The sequence below is a fragment of the Lichenostomus cassidix genome, chromosome Z (assembly GCF_008360975.1).
Source record: "Lichenostomus cassidix isolate B80296 chromosome Z, HeHo_3.0, whole genome shotgun sequence".
Classification (NCBI taxonomy): Eukaryota; Metazoa; Chordata; class Aves; order Passeriformes; family Meliphagidae; genus Lichenostomus; species Lichenostomus cassidix.
The window spans coordinates 48,069,902-48,088,602 of record NC_139511.1 but is presented as its reverse complement, the minus strand read 5'-3'; the positions used below and the strand labels follow the sequence as shown (position 1 = coordinate 48,088,602).

The 18,701-nt window shown below is 39.9% G+C and overlaps 1 protein-coding gene across 2 annotated transcripts in view; it reads right to left on the bottom strand.

Annotated features, from left to right (window-relative positions):
- Positions 1-10,401, bottom strand: part of RFX3 (regulatory factor X3) — a 108,401-nt gene extending 98,000 nt beyond the window's left edge. Inside the window, exon 1 of one of the 2 annotated variants that reach the window (XM_085043657.1) lies at positions 10,070-10,401. The gene's annotated coding sequence lies outside the window, so the exon portion shown is untranslated. The remainder of the gene's footprint in view (positions 1-10,069) is intronic. The other variant, XM_085043658.1, reaches the window with a different exon arrangement.
- Positions 10,402-18,701: the final 8,300 nt, after the last annotated feature.

Below are 18,701 nucleotides of genomic sequence, written 5' to 3'. Positions count from 1 at the left end.
GCTCCACAGGACTGGTACTCCTCACCCTTTTGGCCAGTATATTATTGTAAAAGTAAGTTAAAAGTGAGTATATTTTTCAGTGACTGCTTTTGTTCTAGATTTCACTAAGTAACACCAATGTGTTCATAACAGGTAATCTGTACTTTTGCATTAAGAAAAGATGAGCTTTCTGACACCCTGTGAGGGATGGTTAACAGACTATTTGAGAAAATATGCTCAACAGTGAAATGACGCACCAGTCAGTGATGTGAAAACAACCAGTTTTACCCATTGGCCTAACACAAGTAACTTAACTTGACAAGGTTGAACTATCCAGATTAAAATACAATGCCCTGCTAGATGATTCTTATTCCTATGCAATTATCTGCCACACTTCTTTCACTCTTCAAGGAAAAAAATCCCCAAACAACCAACCAAATACAAACCACCCACAAACTCCACACCATACTGCACTGAGCACCGTAAGCATCTCCTGTCCCTTTGGTTTTATGGTAAATGTAACCATTTCCATACTAGCAGGTTAAATGTTGTAACTAGAGTACATAAAAACCTTTCTAATCAGAACTTGGAAGACAGAGCACTTCATGTAGAATGAACATACTTTTAAGAACAAAATATAAATATTAGCCAATGAAAATAGATCATAGGGAGGTCAGAAGCAGAGCTGTAAAGCAAAGTTATACTTGTGACCACACAGTTTGTTTTATGGGGATGACACAGGTAATTTTATTAGAGGATTTAACATTATGAACCAACACCTCAATTCCCACTATTAATAGCCCAATTACATCTTCAAGCCATTTTTAATGGCCAAAACCTGTTACTTTCCCCTTCTTATACTACAAACTCTGGATCAAGTACTAAGGTGTTTCTGACCAAAACTCACACACACAAACACTCCTTCCTTTATCACAGACAGCAAGAACATAACTTCTATTTTCCTACCTGCCAGATACATGTATTTTTTGCCTTGGACATTATATCTTTCCTCATTTTATAAAATCTGGGAAGAAAATGCTTGTAGTTTTTAAAAGCATTGATTATTTTCAAGTACCAGAAAAAATGAACTGCTGGCTCCACCTTAACCTTTTTTTCAGTAGGCTGCAGATGGTCAGTCTGTTATGTTGAGCTTTCAAGAAATTCAGCTGTGTCTGAAGAGTCACCATCCTTGGATCATAGCATGTAGATGAAAACACAACTATGCTGACACAAGATTTTTTGAGTATCTCGAACTTGTGACTGTGCTGAGTACACAACCCATTAAAAGCTGCTGAAATTTATAGCACTGACTTGTTACAGGTCCCAGCCAAATAATCTAGTATTTCATCCTGAAATTAAGCAGTGGGAACTCTTATATGGCAATCTTCCACATGCATAGTAACCCTTAAACTTCTCTTCATCTCAGTTGCCTGAAATATGTTTGTGGTAAACAATCATGTAACCTATGATTTGATGCCACTCAAAGAATCTATCTTCATCAGGTCATGAAAGTTGGTTACCGCACTGAAATTATGACCCTATGTCCCTGAATTAAAGAAATCTCAGTTTCTTCAGAATTCAAGAAGAAAAAATAAGTACCAAAGTAAGGGCAAGCAGCGAAGATACTGAACACCTTTCAGCCCTATTAAAGACAGAAAATTTGACTCCATGGCTCATATCAGGATCACTGCAGGTAATTTTAATATCTGAAATTTAAATTTTAGTAGGGCCTGCCTCCACAGCAAGTATGGATGTAAGACATTAACATGAAATCTGGATATCTCAGACCACACAAGCTCATAAGTTTGACTACTGACCATCTGAATAACCTGAAACAACAGCATTAAAAAAAACACTACACCAAACAGATGCAACTGAACCAGCATAAACCCACTTTTAAAACACTAGAAGATCTGTTTCATAAGACAGAATCACTAGTTACATGATAAATTACACTACTGCTTTGTGGAACCATCTCTAATCCTGAGTTTACTGCAAATAAACTTTTCCTCAGTTTGATATAAGTTTGCTAGCAAAGGGTACTTCAGACAGAAAAACTAAATTCTGTGAACTAGCATGAAGTTTGCAAAACCCTAAGCCTTTCTCATCTCCACACCACTACAGACCCAGTACACTGAAATCTCTACACGTTTACTTGCCCACTACTTTTCCTTGACATACCCTGTCAGGACTGTACTCCTTACACCAGAAAGTTTCAGAGTTGGAGAAAACCAGAGCAACTCAGGACAACCTTCAGCCAGAAAGCACCTGGAAAGAGACAGTACCATAAAGGGCTGTACTTTCATCTTAGTTCATTCACTCTTGCCTCACTTTGAAATCCAGACCTGGAGCAAAAAAGTATTTCCACAAAATGAGGGAATGAAGCCATATTTCTGTTCTACTTATCTCCACTTATGATTAAATAATAATAATATTAAATTATTATAAATATGTGATTTAACACTAGATATGTTTTATTTCTAAAACAACTGTAAGGATGACACAACTCACAGAAGAGCTTCCATGCCTTTCAGAAAGCCCAACAAATAATATTCCTGAAAGTTACGGGGAATTGCTATTTCTATTACCCAGAATCAACTCTGAAGAATTAGAAACATACTGGATTCTACGTTTTTCCATTTGCTAAATCTGAAAGGAAGACAATACAAGGAATATAGAAGAGTTATTTATCAACTTCTTTGCGAATTGCAACTCAGTTGAAGTGTTTTGACACGAAGTGGACAAAACAAAAGAGGAGTGAACTAAATGCTAAACACAAACACAAATGTTGACATGATGTTAGCCTCCACAGTGTGTCAACTTTACCTCATGGCTAAGTCAATTCAATAAATCAGCTACTATGCAAGTAGCTCAACTGCTCTTCACTATCCAAGGCTAATGTAACTTTGAAAACAGCTGGACTCTCCTGCACAAGTAATCTAAATAGTTTTCATAAATCATGTATTTTATAAATTACTTTAACAGTCTGTTGAACTATAGTTATTTAAGCAATAACTTTCTATAACTTAACTGGAAAATGCATATCATCTGATCATTAAATTATTCTGGACTTTTCAATGAGAAATTTTGAGAAAATTCAGTTTTTAAATGATTATAGAACAACTATTTTTCTAAAAAACACTGAAAAGGAAGAATGGCATTTTAATTAAAGAAAGTAGTTCTAAAGCAAGGTTAATTCTTCACTGTGTCTTCTAAATTCTATGAGATACAAAGTAATTAACACTGACTTCCAACAATAAACTCAGTATATAAAACCTTAACTAGAAAGACAAATTAACAATCCTTTGTGTATAGCCACAAGTCCTTCCTAATGGAAGAACTACAATGTGCATCTCATCAGTTAAAATGGGACTTAGGAAACACTCTTCCTTCATTAAATCTGTAATGCTGTTGTCTCCACTCTCAAGGCACAGAACAGTAAAGAGGTAAGAATACAGCACACATTTTACTGGGGAAAAAAAGAAAGTTAGAGCTCTAAGTGGAGAATCCTGAATACTTTTTGCAGCAGTTAAATAGAAAATAAGTCTTCAAATTTATGAGACATTTAATATAAGTCAGAAATCCTGACACTCACCATTGCTTCCAATGGGATGAGAACTACAGTTATTTTGTTATTTTTGCTTTCACCTACCAATAATCAATAACTTCAGTCCTCCTTAATAAATGCTAGTTACTTTATACAGTTCAGCTCTGTTAGACTTTCACTGTCAATTTCACTTCTAGCTCTTTGCAGTGCAGAATGCTACCATGATGCAAGGAAGAAAAAACTCAGGTGATAAGACTCCAATTTTGTTTAGATAAAGCTATGCAGTACAACAGCAACATTTTAGTGACAAAAATGTATTTTTGAATAAATAAATAGCTACTTATGACCTTAATAATGGTCTTGAGAGTAGTTCTGTCTCAGAATCCTGTTGTACTTTTTATGTTCTTTGTAAGGGAAGTATAGTTAACAGCACAGAAAAAAGTAATCAGACAAAAAAAACCACAAAAAAACCCAGAGCACCTTGACTGAGGTAGAATAATCTAGCTCAATGGCACCTGCAAAGTGACACACTTCACCTTTTAACAGATTTGCTTGTTTCTATTTCTACTTTGCAATGTTGCATGATTTAACTACACTGAGTTTCAGAGTTTATAAAACATCCTTGAAGTGGCATGTAAGAGAAAGCATATTTATATTAAACATAATCGGTAAGTAAAACAGAAGTGACAATCCATTTACTTGGTACATAAACAGTAAACATGTCTTTAAGTCATTAGTTGTAATAGCAACATCCAAAGCCCAAACAAAATCTAAATACATGGTTCTTGCCATAAAGACCTTATAGAATTACTAGAAATCAGTCTTCAATAAGAATAAAATGAAAGAACTAAATATATTGTTTACTCAGAGATGGCCTAAGAAGCTGAGATATACTCAACATACTGGGTCTATGGGTAAATGAAATTACCTTTAAAAATAGTGCTAAATTTCTCTTTCCTCTCTTTGATGAATGAATAAAGTTAAAAATGCTACAAGTACACTCAAATTCTGTTATTCATATACAATATCTGGCATTCTCATTGCATTGCTATGAATGTCATGAAAGAATTTAAAGAAGACAGGTTAGAAATAAATTAGGTATTCAGAGAGGAAGTCTGAACTGCTAGAAATTAACTTCCAAGTCTCATTAAAATTTATATTGCAAAACAGGAAATTTCTTTATCAAATAGAATTTACAGTATATTCCATCCACTCCCTTTCAATTTTAGGACATTAAAACTGAAGTTCCTAACTAACCAAAGACAAACTTGCAATAGTGGAACAGGAAGAACAACCAAATAGTTTGCAACAATGTGCAAAACCAAGCAATTTGAGGTGTACAGCTCTAGATACAGCCTGCATCTTTTCTCATGCTTCCAAAGGGAAATTACACTAAACTAGACACCATCATCCACCTACACACTAAAAAAAAAAAAATTGCTTTATTAATCTTATGGAGTATGATAAAAAAAATAGCTATTACTAAACTACAGAAGTTATTACAATTAATTTCTGACAGGTTCATATATCCATAGAGAAATTTTTGAAATCAAACATAATGGTATTCATAAATATGTACAGGCTGGGGCCTAGTTTGGATTTTTGTTTTCTTTTTTTTTTTGTTTTTTTGGTGGTGGGGGGTGTGCAGCACGGAGTTGGGAGTGGGTTTGTAGCTTTCTTTCCCAGAACTAATGATTAATGGAGAAATATCATGTCCCTTTTGCAATTCATAAATACATGGGTATGCTGCTACCTCAGTTTCATCTAGGAAAAGCTTCAGTGAGAAAGGAAAAAAACCCTGTATACAGCAATGCATTTTTAAGTATTCAGATATGAGCGAAGTTACATAAAATGTAAATATAGACTTGTAAATGAAAAATATAACATATAGTACAGGTCACTCTAAAATGCATGTGTCTCTCAGGCAAGTTCATGTAGTATTTCAATATGTACACATTGTTTCAGCTATATGTGATACAGCCATAATTTACATATAAATATTTGTTTTCTTTCAATAAACAGAAATTGCATTTTAAGTTTATCTACACACAGACATAATCAGATACAGAACAGCCAATTTCCTCCATGATTTTTAACATAATATTGTCAAAACAGTAAGTTTGCTATATTGCACTGCACAGAAAAGAAAGTGTGAAAATTTCAGTAAGGTTTATTCAAATCCCATATGCATTATCAAAGTACTTCAATGAACAAACTTTTAGGATTTTCTTTCCTTTTCGTATTTCAAATAGCACAGCACCCTCTGGTGCATCTGCTAGAAAGAAAACAACTAACAATAAACACCAGTCATTGTGATAAAAAAGTTGATATAAAAAAAAAGGAATCCTTAGAAACAAAAATGACAAAAATTATTAGAAAACCAACTTCAATTTCATTCTTTCTTAATAAAATCTTTTGTAATTGAGGAAATTATAACTACTAAATAAAAAAATTTAATACAAAAGAAAACTGCAGGTGTGCTAATACAGCAGGATGCCAGAAAAAAAAATTTAAAAATACGTAACTTTGAACCTAATCCTGTGATCTTAGTAGTAGCTCATTTTCATTGAAAAATATTCTAAAGTGAAATACCCTTAGAGGAAAAAAAGGTAACATAGTGAAACAAAAATGCTACACCAAGCAATATATCTGTTCTTGGTCTTGCATGAATAACAATTATTAGAACTACAGCTATCCACATACTCAAACTGCTGAATTTCACACCCTAATAATCACATCTCCTTTAAAACTCCAATGGGAAGAGAAATTTAAAAATTATTGTGTTATATGAGACACTTCAAATCTTGCTACGAGATTTTAACTATTAAAATATAAACTCTAATGTGACATATCAAAGTATTTAAATACACCTAGTCTCCAGGAAAATAATTTCCTACAAAAGTACATTTTTTTAATCACGGAAGTGGAGATCACCATCTGCTTTAGGAAGCTCTTTTGTAAACCTCTGGAAGTTTCAACACAAGGCACAAGAAATGAAAGTGACACCTGTTTAAATCAGCCATCTGTCTCTAACAAACTAGATTAAGCCAAATCAGTACATGTACTGATCCTTAAATTTCCAAAATATGGGTACACATAGTATCTGCAAGAAACGAGGAGTATTGTTTTGATTGACAACCAACTGTAGGCAAAATACATAAATAATAAACTTGTGCCTAATAGAAAAAAGTCTTAAACATTAGCGTATTCATTTTTAAAGCCGCATTAATTTTTCAGCCCCAATTCTTGGTAAAGAAAAAAAAAAGCATTTTCATTGCTAATTTCAAAACATTCTTCTTTTTGCGTTCTAATACTTCTTTTTGAGTTCTAAACTCTTTGACAAAGAGTTTGATTTTGAAATGGAATTCCAACTACACAGACACTATATTGCTACTGAAAGCTTATCTGCCTTTTCAATTGACAATGATTTTTAAAAACTATTTTAACAGTCATATATATATTTTTTAATGCCTATTCATTTTTTAAGCATTGTGGATGACACATACCTGCAGATGGTAAGCTGTTGAAGAATGCAGGTAAAAAATACAATTACTACAGCATATTTTAAGAGGGAAGAAAGTCTTAAAAAGTAAAGCATGAAAAGGAGAAACACTAGCCAGAACACTAAAAGGAACTATAATGATAAAGTACTATTACATTTTACACACTGGCTTACATATCATGTAAGAGAGGAAAACACAAGCAGCGTTCCAAAACACAAGCAGCATTCCCTCTCAATATAAAGTTAGTAAATGGAAAGAAACTGCAACATTTATTTCTGTAGGCAGTTTTTGATTAACAAACTACCCTATCAGGCAGGAACAAGAAATGGGATAGTGCTAACAAGGCTGAACCTAATTATCAAATAAAGCACCATGACTTTAAAGACTTTAACAGCTTTTGACATATCTTTGATGCCTATTTCATCTACCTACACTACCTTACTGAAACGGCTTCTCCACAGTAGCACAATGTAGGTTAGCTTACTAGTAACACAACAGTGCACATGATCCTGACTGTTTCATTCGGATAGGTTGAAAAAAAATTACAGTTACCCTGTGTAAGTCATGAAAGCCTATGCATTTTAAAGAAAGAAAGAAAGAAAGAAAGAAAAATCACAAGCCACATCATTTTCAAACACTGACTAGCATCACAAACACCAACTATTTTGTTAGCTGTGGGCATTAGGGAATCAGAATGCATAATGCAGATCTCATTTGTGGTCATTACAGTATCTCAGAGAGAAAAGAGAATCAATACTTTTCTCAGTAAAGTCCATAATATTAAAGGAGGTGATTACACCTGCTCTATTATTTTCCAGATTGCAGTCACTGATCCCACTTACAGCAGGACCTACAAAATAGCACTGTTTTAAGGGTCTTTGGGTTGAGACAAAATAATGTGCTTTTATTATGATTTTTAAGTAACACCTGTACATTATGCCACAGAGTTAGAACAGAAACTTTGTCTCACAGACAGGCACACATTTGGCTACCTAGGGACCTGGGTACATGTTCTGCAAAGACAGATTTCAACATACAGGAATAATCCCATTCCAAGAAGTAGTCTCTCCTGCTTTAAGAGAGCTACTCAAGAAAGGTTCGGTGCAGAGCTGACATCTTCTGTTTTCAACAACAGTGGATGCCAGGAATTATTTCAAAACCAATGAATCACAATAAGTAACAACAAATCCATAAGGCTTAGAGGTGCCATATAACTGATACCGTACTAGAACTCAGATGAAAAATTCTTAGTGTGTTTAGGACTTACAGCAGGACCTACAAAATTAGCATGCTGTGATTTCATGTTGGAGTAAAGTAACAAAAAGATTGTGATGTAGAAGACTTCTGGCCATTACTCGAAATAGTTTATTTTCTAAGTTCTTATGAACTATGAAATATTAAAATGCATTGAAAAAAAAAGAAGATCCAATATGCCTTACCTCAATAAATAGCAGTATCAACAATGCACTAACTACTTAACAGATTTTGTAGTTAATACCTGCTTGAAAAAATTGCCCCAGCCATATTCATTGGTAGTTCCAATGTGAGACAAATCCTTCATCTTACATAGGGTTCTAAAGATATAAAAATGGAAAAGGTGTATATACAATTGAAGGTAGGGTTTAGAGTAAAAACAAGAACATAATTTTTTTCCTAATTATTTTACTAAATAGATAAGTCATCACTTTAGAAAGAAAAAAGCCTCCCAAAACAGCACATGATTTGACAAGTCAAAGGGGAAAGTGCAACTGGATATGGAGATGTTAAATGTTTCATGGCCATAAAATATGACAAAAATTCAGGTTATCCAAAGAGTATATGAAGTATGATTTGACATCACTGACAACACAAATCTTTAGATCTTAATAAGCAATCACAAAAAGGATGAAGAAAGCAAGTATTTTGGATTGAAAATAAAAAGCAAACCGTACTCATTAGTAACATGATTCCTACTACATCTCCTTGAGAGATAAACAGCTGCCCCTTCCCCCTTTCACAAAAGTACTCTTGAAAAGCAGGACTAATAACAAAATCACAGAGACTTCTTTTTAATAATGTTTTTGTTTTCTCCTTTCTTTGCTGCTCAGCACTGAAACCCGCAGTCAGTATCTTGAATTTCCTTCATCACAGAGAGTTTAAGGAAACTGAAATGGATTCTCTCCACATGAACGTAACTCACTGTGCAATAAACTAGACCTACACATGCACTGTTCCATGCTACACTGTCAGTATAAAAGCATCATTTAAAAACAATTCCCTGCAAAAGGAGTGCAATAAGAAAAAAAAGCCCTGCTACTCTGTGTGTATATTGGTGGGGGTATTGAATAAAAAAAACCCCACTTCACAATACAAAGGAAATACAGCTTGCATGAAAATAAACCGCAACATTAATTATGAATAAAAGAAAAAATTACACAGAGAAAGCACAAAAAAAAGGGTGGTTGACACGATAGACAGCACGAGAGTATCATTAAAAGATACAGCAAGTTCACGAAAATCTGACAACATTTAGTAGTCGCATCAAATCAGAACAAGGCCCCTGTAAGTGAAAGGGGTAAATCAACCCCTGCTCTTGCTGTGCTACAGGATCCGTCTCCGGCTGCACCTTTCCTCCCAACCCTACGGCTTTTTTCAGGTTTAAAGCCAGTACCCTTTGGTTGCGGCCGCAGCGCGTCCCCCGATTTCCCCATCTCCCGACCCGTACAAACGAGACCCAAGTCGGACGCACACCCACCGCATCCCAGCGATTGTCCTGGAGGTCCCGCAGCGTGCCTGCGTCCCCGGCATCGCCCAGCCTCTCCTCCTCCTCCTCACCCCGCACAGCAGCCGGCCCCGCTCCCCGCCCGACAACCCCGTCCATCCCGCCGCCCCTCTCCCCCCGAGCGCACAACGCTCCCGAGAGGGCAAGGGGGGCCGGCGGGGAGCCCCGCGTCCCCCCGGCCGCCCCGCGATCACGGCGCAGCCCGAGGGCGCATCCCGGGCCCGGATGCCGCGCGGCAAGGAGAGGGAGGGCCGGGGTGCGCCCGCCGAGCGCATTCACCTGTGCCGGGGCGGGCTGCTGCGGCGCTCCCGCTGTCGCTGCTGCTGCTGGCGGCGGCTGCGGTTGTTGTTGTTGTTGTTGTGGTGGGTGACGGTGAGGCAGGGGGTGCGGAGCAGCGGCAGGAGGAGGAGGAGCAGGAGCGGGAGCGGAGCGGCTGTTGTTGATGGGTAACAGTCGCCAGGACTACGGTGACTATGGCGCTCGACTCACAAGGCAACGGTTGCTATAACTCACAAAAGGAGAGCGGGAGCGGGAGGGAGGGACCGACGGGCGGACGGAGGGAGGCGGGGGCGGTGGCGCGGCCGAGCGCCCCGGAAGGGGCGGGGCCTGCGGTAACGGCTGGCGCGCGGCGGCTCCCCCTGCCCCCCCGGCCCGGGGCGCGCGCCCGCCCGGTTCTCCGCCCGCGCGGCGGAGCGCGCGCAGGGGACCCGGAGCGGCGGGGGGCACGCGGCGGCCGCGAGAGGCACGGGCGGGGGGCGTGGTCGCCGTGAGGGGGGCTGCATTAGGCCACTTCCGGCGGGAGGCCGGGCGGGAGGGGCTCGGCGACCGCCGTCCCTCCCGCCTCAAGATGGCGGCGGCCGGGCCGCTCCCCCACCGCCCGCGGCCCGCGCTGCCATTTTCCGAGCAGGGGAGGAAGAGGAGGAGGAGGAGGAGGAGAAGGAGAAGGAGTGGGCCGCCGGCGACAGGTGGCGATGGAAGACAGAGCGCGGCCGCCACCATGCCTGGCGTCGTTCCCGTCCCGCCGGCTCCCCGATGACTTAGCGGCAGCCCTGCCGGCGCTGGGCTTCTGCGGGGGGCCGAGCCAAGGTCCCGGGGTGCCCGGTGGCTGCCCTCGGCCCACGTGGCCTTCCGGCATGAGTGCGGGCGTTAGGCCGTTGTCCCAACCGGCACACCGCCTCCCAGAATCAATTGTGTTGGAAAAGACCTCTGAGATCGCCGATTCTAACCTGTGACCGAACACCACTGTGTCATCTAGACAAGGCACTGAGTGCCATGTCCAGTCTTTCCTTAAACACTTCCAGGGAGGTTACAACTCAGTGTGGTAACCGGCTGCTCTCCTGACAGGCTGTGCCTGCTCCTTCCAGGTGTATACAGAGTCACAGAACGGTTAGGGTTGGAAGCGACCTCTGGAGATCGTCTAGTCCAGCCCCCCATGCCTAGGCAGGGTCACCCAGAGTGGGTTGAACAGGAACATGTCCAGGGTGGGTTTGAATGTGTTCAGAGAGTGGAACTCCAGGATCACGGTGGGCAGCTTGTTCCAATGCTCTGCCACCCTGAAGATAAAGAAGTTCTTCATAATTGAGGTGAAACATACCTGGGGATGGGTGACTTTGAGGCCATGTACAGTGCCTCTGCATCTAGTGGCTGCTGCTGTGTCTCCCAGTAGTCCCAATGCCCTTGACTAACCAGAAAAGTATCTCTGAAACTTTATACACAGTTGCAGCAGTCTGTGTAGCCAGTAGCACTTGCCTGTAATCTATGTAAACGATGGAATTCCCTCTTGACCATTACCTGTGTCCTCCCATGTTCTACCAACCCATGGTTTACCAGTCACATCTTTCTCATACCTCTTGCTAAAAGCACCTGACATTTATGTGGAATGTCCTACAACCGTTGGTTGTAGGTGGAGTGTGGAGGGCCACCTCCAGGTGGAGGGCCTCTCCACCTGTCCCTACAGAAGCAAGTTGAAATTGCTCTTACAGTAGTAGATTTACTGTTGATTTTCAGGGTCCTGTGTAACCATCATAAACTGTAACAACTATTTACTAAAAAATGCTGGTAAATAGGGTGAAATATATACAAACAAGCTCTTGACTGAAAGAGATTTAAGTCTATAAGAGAACAATCTTGAATTAATAATTAAATAATTGCTAATAATAATTAAAGCACTTCTACAGCTGAGACTATGTCTTGCGGCTTCTGCTGTGGAGCCTTATTTTCATGTGATGCTTAACTAGTAACTTCAGGTGGGATCTTCAACCTCACTGGATGTCTTGGTGTTTTGAGAGCTCTCAAATCTAGCTTTTTCAAAAACATGAAAATGAGACACAACTGTAAGCAATCTAATTTAATAAAAATACATAGCACTATATTCAATTAATTCAATGAAAGTAAAAGATACTTTGATACGTATCTTTCATTCTGTCTATCCAGCAAAACCAGGTAGTTTAATTTAGCTGGTATAGTAGTACATGGAAAGGTTTTAGGTTTTATGTTTTCATAAAATTTTAAATTTCATGCAAACAAGGTGAAAAACTAAAATAGGTGTCAGATACTGAGTAGTTTTACCAGAAAATTGTCGACAGATGATGTGACCTAATTCCATGGTAAAGCTTTAGCAACATTCATGTCATCCATGTTGCTAAAGAAAGCACTTTCCTTAAGTACTTTAATTCTGGATATTGTCTTTTCTGTTGTGTCAATTGTCACTTGCATTATTACATGCTTGGCAATATTAGTAGGGTGAACTGTGGTAAATGTGGTAAAATTGCAGGATAAAAGCACTGGACTGTTGATTTTCTTCCTGGAATCAGAGAACTTTATGTGTCTGTCTGTGTGAAAAGAAAAAACCAAGGCCTTGGCAGATATTTAAAATATATGTCTAAATATCACTATACTTTTTCCTTGAGCCAGTATATTTGCAAATATTTTAATCTATAGCAGCATTTTAGTCTATAAGAACATGATTAATTGCTGTGTCAAAGGGAAGTTGCTACAGGAAAATTGTTTAATCCCTTCAATATTTTGATGCTTCCATCTATGAAGTTAATTTGCAGAGGTACCTGCTTAGATCAGTCAGGACCTAATGGAATCCATTTCAAATAATTCCAAATAAATTTCTGCAAATTTTTATCTCAACATTTTATCAATTTAAGCTTTCTCAATGAATGCGTGTCTCATCTTAATTTTTAATGAAATCTTTTTTTTTAAACTTATTCAACAGTTATTCCCTCCAAGATAATCACTGAAACATTCAGTCCCTTCATAGAATTTTTGTAACTAATGACAGTATTAAATAACCTGCCAAATTTAAATATGAAAGCACTGTTGATTAAAAGTGGTTGTGTTGCTAAAAGCCTTGTGTTTTGTATTTAGATGCAGAATATGCTGCATATGCCAAAGTAATTTTATACCATACTATGTGGGTAAGGAATAATCAAATATAATCAAAGGTTTTCACCAGTGAACAAAAAGATGGTCAGACAGAAGTTGCCCATATACCTTGAAAATGATCACTTTTTGTTGCCAGATTCAAAACTAACAGCTCTGAAAAAAGAACTGGTGTTATATGCAGGAATTTCTACTGCAATTTTGTATGTTGAGAATGGTAATGGAAGAGAATTACTTTTTTTTAATATACTAGATTTATAAGGCCTTAAGGTTTTTTAATTTTCAATACAGCTACATTTCCATCCCTCAGAACTTTTCCAAAATACAGAATCTTACGCAGTTTGAATATTTCTTATTAACTCATAATTAGCCTGTCTAGTAATTTCATACAATGTTGTCCATTTTAATTTATTTTGTTAAGTCCATTTCATAAGTTGTTTGCATGTCGAAATGATTTTTAGATACATTCTGTCATTTGTAGCGTATCTGAAACATACCGTATGGCATTCCTGTCAGCCATGTTGTGCAGAGCACAATAGCTATGTATCTTATGAAACAGTACGCAGACTATCCAAAATACTAAAGTAAAGCGTGTGAGAGCAATCAAACTGATTCAGACAACGGGTACATCTAATCCAGTATACTTACTGGTCCAGATAGTGTAAGTTAATGCCTAGATAAGTGCAATAAAAAGCATAAATGCATTTTACTTGTTTAACTTTGCCTCCCTGTGACCATTTTCAGCTCAGTGATTTTCTGAACCCTGCATGATTAATCATTTTTTTATATACATCAGAGAATCTTTTCCAAAAATTTCTCCAGTCACCCCGTAAACTCAGCTATAAGCTTTGCATTTTCAAAATCTTTCATCAAGAAAAGCCAACTCTTTGGCAGCTATTATATGAAGAAATAAGCTCTTTTGCTTTCTGGGTTGTCCCATTGATTTGTGTGGTTTTAATTCTCAAGAGAGCTTATGATGTGAGGGGAAAAAGGCAAAGGAGGTATGTATAGATGCTAATGTTAAAGGATAGGCAGGTTAGGCAGATCTAGAGACTGCAGTGTCCACTTGTTTGCCAGGCATGGTTCTTTTGGATATTGTAGTAAATATACAGAAGACTAAACAATTCTACTAAAGTAAGTTATTTAGTTAATTAGTTATTACTTACTTTTTGGGTAAATAGTAGGACACATAACAATCTTACAGCCATAACAGGTCATTCACTGGTCTCCTGAGTATTTTCTACTCACCCCCTTGTGGAGTGAATATCCTCTCTTGGTGATCTGCATACCTGTACTCCAGCTATATGTCGTATTTGCTGTCCAAATGCCTACTAGTATTTTGGGATTTATAGGATTAGGTGAAGTTGTCTTTGTCCATCGGGTCAGTCCCTTGCAGTTGGCATGAACAGTATTTGGGGGTTTTTTTTGTTGGCTTTTCTTCTTCAGTTAGCATCCTGGAGCATCATGGAATCACAGTGTCATAAAATGGTTTGGGTTGGAAGGGACCTTTAAAGGTCATCCAGTCAAACCTCCCTGCAATACATGGGCGTCTCCAATTAGATCTAGTTGCTCAGATCCCTGTCCAACCTGACCTTGAATGGTTCCAGGGATGGGGCATCCACCACTTCTCTGGCAAACCTGTGCCAGTGTTTTACCACCCTCACTGTAAAAAATTTGTTCCAAATATGTAGTCTGTATCTACACTTTTTAAGCTTAAAACCATTACCCCGTGTTCTCTCACTACAGGCCCTACAAAAAGGTCAGCGTTAATCTTACTTATAAGTCCCCTTTATAAGTACTCCCAAGAGCCTTTTTTTCTCCAGGCTGTTCAATCCCAAATCTCTCAGCCTTTCCTCATAGCAGAGGTGCTCCAGCCCTAAGCCTTGTGGCCCTCCTCTGCATTAGCTCCAACAGGTCCATGTCTTTCCTGCACCAAGGATTCCAGAGGTGGGTGCAGTACTTCAGGTGGAGCCTCACTAGAGCAGAGTAAAGGGGGACAGTCACCTCCTTTGTTATTCATTCAGTACACCAGGATCTCTCTATGAATCTATACCAGCAGTTGAGGAACTGAGACTCCTTTTCCTCTGCTGACACAACTACCTGTGTAATCTGCATGTTTGACCTTGAGGATGGGAACAGGTGGCCTCACTGCTTTGCTGAGCAGGAGGCTCAGGTGTGCACACACTTCAGAGTTGCCTAGGCCCTCTGCTATATGCTGCCGTGCAAGTCCTGGGTTCTAATGAGGATAAGTTTAAATCTTTTATACACAGAAAATAATTCATTTTCCTAAATTATATTTTATCCTTGCTGCTGGTCTTCTCATCAGTGGCTGATGAGACAATCATTGTTAGGCCATCAATTTGGTGTTTTCCTCATACTATGAGCTCTCTGTCCACAGAGTTTTACAAGAAGTGCACTTCCATGGTTTCTCTGTAGGTTTGTTGATAATTCTGAGAGACAAGTCATGGGCAATACCATCATTTGCAGGGGTGAGGAAGGGGCAAGATTGCAAGAACTGATCATAAAGGCTGACCATAAAGAGCCTATGTAAATCTGGTGACACCTGGCCTTTTACACGCATGAAAAGCACTGCAGGGTGTGGCATAAGCTGTGCACACTGAGAGCTTTCTGCTGCTAGCTCTGTGCTTGCTATACACTGGTGGACTTAAGTGGGTGCAGCCTGATCACTGAGTTGAGGCTCTTGCATCTGCATTAGCAAATGAAGCACATTATGCACACTCATGGAACGCACCCGCCATTGTTTACATTGGAAAGTGCTTCAAAAAGCTGTATGAAGTTTGTATGTACCAAGATGGCATCATGAAGAGAATCAAGGCATGATAACTGATTTGACTTCACAGTGTATGAGCTTTAGTATGATCTAAAACGCTGTAGTAGCTCATCCATGGATAATTCAGAAGCTTGACATGTTAATCAGTATTTTCAGCATAGTCAGGAACTTAGAGATAAAAATGGAGGGTTTATGACCTTTGGAAGAAGGAGTAGGAATCCAGGAAGAGACAAGGATGTCGTTAGCACATGTAGAGAGAAAATAGGAAAGATGAAAGCTCAACTAGAACTTAATCTGGCCACTGCTGTGAAAGATAATAAGAAGTGTTTTAATAAATACGTTAAAAACGAAAGGAGGGCCAAGGAAAATCTCCATGTTTTGTTGGACATTGTCACCAAGGATGAGGAAAAGGCTAAGGTATTTAATGTCTTCTTTGCCTCAGTCTTTAACAGTAAGACTTGTCCTCAGGACAACTGGCCTCCTGAACTAGGGTCCAGGGAGCAGAATAGATCTGCGGTACATGAGGAAGTACTGAGCCACTTGGGAAGTACTTAGACACTCAGAAGTCTATGGCATTGGATAGGATTCTTTCAAGGGTACCGAGGGAGCTGGGGGAAGAGCTCACCAAGAAAATCTCTGTCATTAGTCCTGGCTAACTGGGAAGGTCCCAGACCTGGAGCTTGGCCAATGTGATGCTCATCCACTAAAAGGGTCATAAGGAGGACCTGGGGAACAACAGTCAGTGTGACCTCAGTCAGTGGAGGGTTGCATAACAGATTATCTTAAATGTGGTCACTCAGCAAATACAGGACCACCAGGGGATCAGGCCCGGCCAGGAGGGGTTTAGGAAAGGCAGGTCCTACTTGGTCAACCCAATCTCCTTCTATGACAGGGTGACCTGCCTAATGGATGAGGAAAGAGCCGTGGATATTGTCTATCTGAACTTCAGCAAAGCCTTTGATATTGTCTCCCATGGCATTCTTCTGGAAAAGTTGGCAGCCCATGTCTTCGACTGGGGCACACCATTCTGGGTTAATATGTGGCTGTGTGGCCAGGTCCAGAGAGTGGTGGTGGGTGGAGTTACATCCAGCTCGTGGCTGGTCACCAGTGGTGTTCCCCAGGGCTCAGTACTGGGGCCAGTTCTGTTTAGTGTCTTCATCAATGACCTGTACAAGGGTGTCAAGTGTACTGTTCCTAAGTTTATGGATGACACAAAGTTGGGTGGGAATGTTGATCTGCTGGAGGATAGAAAGGCTCTGCAAAGGGATCTGGATAGGCTGGATCAATCAGCCAAGGCCAAGGCTGTGAGGCTCAACAAGCCCAGGGCCAGGTCCTGCCCTTGGGTCACAACAACCCCAGGCAGTGCCACAGGCTGGGGCAGAGTGGCTGGAAAGCTGCCCACAGGAAAAGGACCTGGGGGTGCTGGTGACAGCAGCTGGACATGAGCCAGGCTGTGCCCAGGTGGCCAAGAAGGCGAATGGCATCCTGGCCTGGATCAGCAAGAGTGTGGCCAGCAGGAGCAGGGCAGGGATTGTCCCCTGTACTTGGCACTGGTGAGGCCACACCTTGAGTGCTGTGTTTAGTTCTGGGGCACTCACTGCAAGAAGGACGTGGAGATGCTGGAGTGTATGCAGAGAAGGGCAATGGAACTGGTGAAGGCTCTGGAGCACAAGTCCTGTGAGAAGCAGCTGAGGGAGCTGGGGTTGTTTAGCCTGAAATAAAGGAGGCTCAGGGGGACCTTATCATTCTCTACAACTTCCTCAAAGGAGGCTGTAGGGAGGTGAGGGTCACTCTCTTCTCCCAGGCAGCAATTGACAGGACAAGAAGAAATAGCCTCAAGGTGTGCCAGTTAAGGTTCAGGTTGGACATCAGGAGGAATTACTTCACTGAAAGGGTTGTTAAACATTGAAACAGACTGCCCAGGGAGGTGGTAGAATCACCATTCCTGGAAAGTTTCAAAAAATGACTGGATGTGGCACTAAGTGCTGTTGTCAAGTTGACAAGGTGGTGATGTGTTAAAGGTTGGACTCGATGTTCTTAGAGGTCTTTTCCAACCCAAATGATTCTGTGCTTATGTGATTTAAAGTTGCTTAGAGTTTGGCTACACTGTGTTTTTAATGAACAAGAACATACATAGGAGTATCAATAATTATTTTTAAAATTATATTGAGATATGTTACTAGAACACCTTTACCTATGTAATGAGTAAAAATAATCCAGTATAGAAGACATTTATTGTTTTTTGATATCACAATTTTTGATATCACAAATGTGAAATGCACTTAGTAGGCCTATATTATGCCACATTGTAACAGAAATAAAGAAATACAATTTGTTTGGCTGCCATGCAAAATCTGAGATTATGGAATCCATATTTCTTTTCAGAAAATTACTAAAATTTTCAGCCCTAATCCTGAAAGAAGTCCCTTTGATTAGAAAATTCAGGGATTTTAGTTGTTTAACCAGAGCTGGGATAGTCATTCAAACAATTGCTCCAAAAGTAATTTTGTTCCAACTTTTTAATGTCAGGAAATGGTGCCAAATTGATTTTCAGGTGTGGCAATGTCAGATGTTCCTGAGTCTAAGCTGTGGCTTTTGTACAGATACTAGAGAAGTGTTCAGCTGCCTGGCTAGCCATAGATGAGGCTTTAAAATTTCTTCTTTATGCTAAAAGACAATGGCAGAAAGGCTTTGGATGGATGGAATTATCCTCTTGATCTGTTCTGATTA